Source organism: Lipotes vexillifer, unplaced genomic scaffold (genome assembly GCF_000442215.2).
Source record: "Lipotes vexillifer unplaced genomic scaffold, Lipotes_vexillifer_v1.1 scaffold916, whole genome shotgun sequence".
Classification (NCBI taxonomy): domain Eukaryota; kingdom Metazoa; phylum Chordata; class Mammalia; order Artiodactyla; family Lipotidae; genus Lipotes; species Lipotes vexillifer.
Window position 1 is genome coordinate 1,040,422 of NW_006798383.1, and position 6,673 is coordinate 1,047,094.

Here is a 6,673-nt window from a genome sequence, read left to right on the forward strand (position 1 = left end):
GGGAATAAAGGAAAACCTTTATGTGAGGCAGAAAAATGATGCTGTGAGTCTTCAAAAATTCTGACTGTGGCTTTTGAGCTAGATACTAATTTAAGAATAAGTAAGGTGTTTAACATTTATAGAGATATAATTCATATATTATAAAATTTACCCTCTTAAAGTGTACAAATCAATGGGTTTTAGTATATTCACAAATTTGTGCAACCCTCACCACAATCAATTTTAGAACATTTTCATCACCCTAAAAAGAAACCCCTTATCCATTAGCAGTCACGTCCCATTCTTCCATCCCTCAGTCCCTGGCAACTGCTAATCTACTTGCAGTTTCTATGGAATTGCTTGTTCTGGACACTTTGTATAAATGGAATCATATAATTTATGGCCTTTTGTGTCTGGCTCCTTTCACTTAGAATGATATTTTCAAGGTTCATCCATGTTGTAGCATTTGTCAGTACTTCATTACTTTTTACAGCTGAATAATATTCCATTGTATGAATAGACCACAATTTATTCATCTATTCATCATTTGATAGACATTTGGGTTGTTTTTACTTTTTGGCTATCATGAATAATGCTGCTATGAACACTCATGTACAAGTTTTTGTTGGACACATGTTTTTAATTCTCTTGAGTAAATACCTAGGAGTGGAATTGCTGGGTCATATGGTAACTCCTTGTTTAACCTTTTGAGGAATTGCCAGACTATTCTCCAAGTAGCTGCACCATTTTTTAATCCCACCAGCAATGTATGAAGGTTCTGATTTCTCCACATCCTTGACAACACTTGTTATAGTCTTTTTTTTTTTTTAGTCTTTTTAATTTTAGTTTAGTGGGTGAGAGTTCTTGTTGTGTTTTTTATTTGTATTTCCATGATGACTAACAATATTGAGCATTTTATCATGTACTTAGTGGCCATTTGTATATCTTCTTTGGAGAAATGTCTATCCAGATCCTTTGTCTGTTTTCATATTGGGTTATTTGCCTTTTTACTCTTTAGTTGTAAGTGCTCTTTATATGTTCTGGATACAAGTGTCTAACCAGATATATGACTTGTAAACATTTTCTCCCGTTCTGTGGGTTGTCATTTTACTTTCCTGACTGTGTCTTTTGAAGCATAAAAGATTTTAATTTTGATTCAGTCCAATTTATCTGTTTTCTTTGGTTATGTGTACTTTTGGTATATCTAAAAAAATATTGCCTGACTCCAGGTCATGAAAAATTACACCTGTATTTTCTTCTAAGAGTTTTATAGTTTTAGCTCTTACATTTAGGTCTATGATCCATTTTTAGTTAATTTTTATATGGTGTGAGGTAGAGATCCAACCTCATTCTTTTGTATGTGGATATCCAGTTGTCTCAGCATTATTGGTTGAAAATACTAAGTATAGGTAAGATTTAACAGAACAGCATGAGCAAAGGTATAGAGGCATGAATGCATGGACTTCCATGAATAGCAACTGGTTCAGCTTGACTAGAGGACTGGACAAGTAGGGATATTTAATGGGAAATGAGGTTGGAAAGGTATGTAGGGTCAGATTATGGAGGGCCTTGAGTGTCCGGAGTTGGAGAACTACAAAAGATTCTTGAGTAGGATGACATCAGAATCAGGCTTTCAGAAGATTGATCTAGCTGCAGCCTCTACATTGAATTAAATGGGATAAAAAATGTTATGTAGAGACATCTATTAGTGGAGCTTCTACAGTGGTCTAGGTCGGAGGCCACAACTAAGGCTGCGACAATGAGAGTCACCGAGGTAGTGAGAAAGAAAAGAGGGAACTGGTATGTGAAAAATATTATAAAGGTAAAATACACACAGGTTGCAATAACTGATTGGATGCTGAGAATGGATTGAGAGAGACTGGGGATAAAGAAACTAGTAAAGTCAGGAGAAGTGGCTAGTTCGGCAGGGAAGATGAGTTAACTTTTAAACATACTCTCCCCCATTGTTTACTGGCCATTTTTATTTCTTTGGGGATTTGTGTTGTTTGTGTCCTTTTTTTTTTTTTTTAAGTTCTGTGTTTGTTTTGTTCTTATTAATATGTAAGAGCTCTTCATGTGTCATATATTGTAAGCATTTCCCCCAGTTTGTCATTTGTCCTATACAAGTATTATCTCATTTGACCCTCTCAACAACCCTCTGAGGTTACCACACCATCCCCACATTAGTTATGGTTGAGGTGACTGAGCACAGACTAGTCTCTTCCCAGGGTCACATAGCTAGTAGTGGCAGAGCTGGGACACCGACCCTCTGGCTCTAGAACTTCCTCTCTCAGGTTTTCTGCCTCATAATAAGGCAAATTTAGTAATAGTTTCCTAGAAAATCATCCGTAGTTTAAAAAATTTTTAAAGAAAATAGAAGGATATATTGAAATCTATTTTTTTAAATATATATATTTATTTATTTTTGGCTGCATTGGGTCTTCATTGCTGCGCGCGGGCTTTCTCTAGTTGCAGCGAGTGGGAGCTACCCTTCGTTACAGTGCACGGGCTTCTCATTGGCGGTGGCTTCTCTTGTTGTGGAGCATGGGCTCTAGGCACACAGGCTTCAGTATTTGTGGCATACAGGCTCAGTAGTTGTGGCTTGTGGGCTCTAGAGCTCAGGCTCAGTAGTTGTGGCGCACGGGCTTAGTTGCTCTGTGGCATGTGGGATCTTCCCAGACCAGGGCTCAAACCTGTGTCCCCTGCACTGGCAGGCAGATTCTTAACCACTGCACCACAAGGGAAGTCCCTTGAAACCTTTTATAGTATTTTCTTTGCATGAATCAACTTAATTGTATGTATTTGTGTTTCTCTTTCTCTTGGTGACTCTAGCTAGAGATTTGCCGTTTTATTATCTTTCAAAGACAGCTCTATAACACTACTGTTTTTCTGTCTTCTAATTCTTTAACTTTTGCTTTTATCTTTTTGATTACGTTACCTATTTTTCTTAGGTTCACTGTGCTGATTTCAAAAGAACACACAGTAAATTGTTTTTTAATTCTTAAAAGAAAAGGAGAGTTTTTCTCTCAATATAACAGTGATTTTCAACCAGCATGAGAGTGGGGAGGGAGGCTAATTATAATCTCCAGGAAGACTTTTTCACAGATAATCTATTATCTTCTTGTCTCTTGCACCAATTGCCCACCCCACCCCAACCTTTCAGGATTATACTGTTATTGAGAGTGCTTTCTAATAGCTGTGTGTTTCCCTTGTAAGAAAAAACTCAAGTTTTAACCATATCCCATAAGTGTTCATATGATATTATCATTGTTAATATTTTGGAATAGGCATTGGAGTTATTTGAAAAGTGTGTGTTTTAATATTAAATAGTTAAAATTAAAAAAAATAAACATACTGTCCTCACAATTTGATACATTCCCAGGAGAGAAGTCTAGCATTCATTTGGAAATGCAGCTCTGGATCTCAACATGGAAGTCAGGGTTGGAGGTAAAGATTTGGGAGATATTGCATAATCATGGTGGTAAGACCTTGGGCATGAATGAAGGATTCTCTCCTTTCCCCCATCTCTCTAGATTGCTGTTCCTTCTGAGTTTCCTCAGATGATACTTCTTCCTGCTCCCACCCCTAAATGTGAGTTCCTTTGTTCTTTCATTTAACAAATACTTATTAAATGCTTACTATCCTCAGGCACTGTTCAAGGCACTGATAATACTTGGTGAACAAAACAGACCAAAAAAAAAAACCTGCCTAATGAAGCTTACAGTCTAGTGGAAGGAGAATATGCAAATAAAGATGTAAAACCTAGTGTTCTGATGATGAAAAGTGCTGTGGAGAAAAATGGAGCAGAGAAAGGGGTGGGGGAAGTTTCAATTTTTAAATAGATGATCCAGAAAAACCTCAGGGAGAATGACACATCTGATTAAAAGGCCAGTGCAGGTGAAGCAACAAGCTGTGTGGCTGAGTAAAAAGCATTCCAGGCAGAAAAGACAGCAAGTGCAATGGCCCAGAGGCTGGAGAGTGCCTGGTGTGTTGGAGGAACAACAAGGGGACCAGTGTGGCTGGAGCAGAGTAAGTGAGGGGAGAGTAGTAGGAGATTAGGCCAGAGGCCTAACTGGGTGTCAGATTGTATAGAATCTTATAAACCACAATAAGAATTTGGCTATCACTCTATGTGAGATAAAAAACCACTAGAGGGGGCTTCCCTGGTGGCGCAGCGGTTGAGAGTCCGCCTGCCGATGCAGGGGACACGGGTTCGTGCTGCGGTCCGGGAGGATCCCACATGCCGCAGAGCGGCTAGGCCCGTGAGCCATGGCCGCTGAGCCTGCACGTCCGGAGCCTGTGCTCCGCAACGGGAGAGGCCACAGCAGTGAGAGGCCCACGTACCGCAAAAAAAAAAAAAAAAACCACTAGAGGATTTTGAGCAGAGAGTGGCAAAATTTGATTTATAGTTTAAATGGATCACTTTTTAAAGGGACCAATCATTTTGAGCATAGATTATGGGAGAATAAGGGTGGAAGCAAGGGGATCAGTTTGCAGGCCTTAATGATAATCTAGGCATGAGATAATGACAGCTTGGACCAGGGTGACAGCAGTGAAGGTATTGGGAACCGGTTAGAGTTCTGGATATAATTTGAGCTGGAGCTGGCAGGAGTTGATGACAGACTGAATACAGGATGTGAGAGAAAGAAAGGTCAAAGATGACTCCAAGATTTTTGTCCGGCCAATGGAAGAAAGAACTGTCCATTCCTTAGATAGGGAAGACAATGGGAGGAGCAGGTTTGAAATGGTGGCAGCAAAAATCAAGAGTTCAGTTTTGGATGTGTTAAGTTTGAGCTGCCTATTAAAGATTGAAGTGGAGATGTCAAGAATATAGTTGGGGGAATTCCCTGGTGGTCCAGTGGTTAGGACTCCGTGCTTCCACTGCAGGTGGCCCTGGTTCAGTCCCTGCTCAGGGAACTGAGATCCTGCAAGCCTTGTGGTGCAGCATGGCAAAAAAAAAAAAAAAAAAATTAGGACTCAAACCCTAGTTCTTTAAAAAAAAGGAATATAGTTGGATATGCAAGTCTGGAGTTTAACAAAAGGTCTGAGAAGAGTTGGGAGGGTCCAGAAAGACATAAACCCTTTGACTGACACCCAACCTGTGTAGTGTCATCAGCAATTGTACGTATAGGGAATGGGAAGCTTGCACCTTCGTCTAGTAGTATGCTGCTTGGATCATGTTCTGTAGAGCTGTCTCCATCTTCCACTGTTTGTTAGCACCTTTCCTTTAATCATATTACTGTCCCTAGGTGGCACCCATACAAACGCTTAAATTCTTTCCTCGTTTGCTTTCCTCACATTACACACTCACTATGCTTTCTGTAATCCATATTCTATTTTACTCCTCAAAAGGACACCTTGCCATCATCTCATTAATAAAGAACAAGACCCTCCTCCTTTGGTGCTCAGCGCAAGGACATATTTGAATCTTTTCTTCATACTGGATACAAGTAACCCCTGCCATGTCGTTCAAATATATCTGCAAATACCTCGGGGGTTAACAACCCTAGTCAACTTACGGGAATATCGTCCAAATAAGGCCTACAGTTGTGTCATATGGCAAGTGTTCAATTACATCTGATTGATTAATCAACTAGGCTATAACAGCATATCATACAAATCTTTACATACTGTAGGATCTTCGAGGAAAGAAGAATCGTCTAGCATCTCTGCTCATCACTCTCTGTGACTTCAACTCAGTGTCCTCTCAAAGGAAGTCTCTTGACCCAGGCTCACCATTAAGCTTTCTCCTTTGGCTGCCACCCAGTCTTCATTTTGTTGCTTTGTTTTCTTTCCTGATACTGTCTGTCTGTCTTGTGGAATGGGAACTAGCCTCTGTCGGGCCTGGTAATGTACAAAAGTCTTCAAAAGTTATCCCTCACATAAAGATTGCCCTTCTGAGACACAGAAAGCTCAGGCTTCTTTATCTGAGGCACAGGAACTGGCTGACTTGTCTGACACTAGTCTTTAAGGATCAGAAATTTATCTCCAAACCCATAATGGCTTTGGCAATTATGAGCTCATTCACATCATTTTGAATTTATTTTTATGCTTTGCTGGTACTTCTGTCCCCAAGAGAGTACTGCTTCTTTTTATTTACTGCTTCTTTAATTTTGCTTGCCAAGCATTAAAAAGTAGGCCTTGGTTTTGCTAGACTCCGTAGTCTTTTATGATTTTCTAAAAGTCTGTTACATTTCTTTCTGAACCTTTTCCATCTTCTCTCATATGGCAGCATCTCAGTTTACTGATACTGTTTGTCAAAAACTACCCGTATTTTAGGTGTTGTGTGTGTTCTGTATGATGCCAGTCAAGCTATTTTGGCCTCTAATGAGAAACTGAACTTTCTTAGCCTTTTTCATTTCCAACCCACTTTCTGTGATGGCCAGCATCTTACTGGCCTTTGGAAATGCAGGTTACACCAACTTTCAGGGAATAATACATAACGATTCCCATGTTACTATCTCCCATTATAATGGAAAAAGAAAGATAATAGGTAATATATTTGGATTAATTTTCAAATGCCTATACTGAAGTCCATTTGCCAAATCTCCGGCACTCTAGATTATGTATTTATATATGTATCTATCTATCTATCTATCTATCTATATATTTTTTTTTTTTTTTTTTTTTTTTTTTATCATCTCAATAGATGCAGAGAAAGCTTTTGACAAAATTCAACACCCATTTATGATAA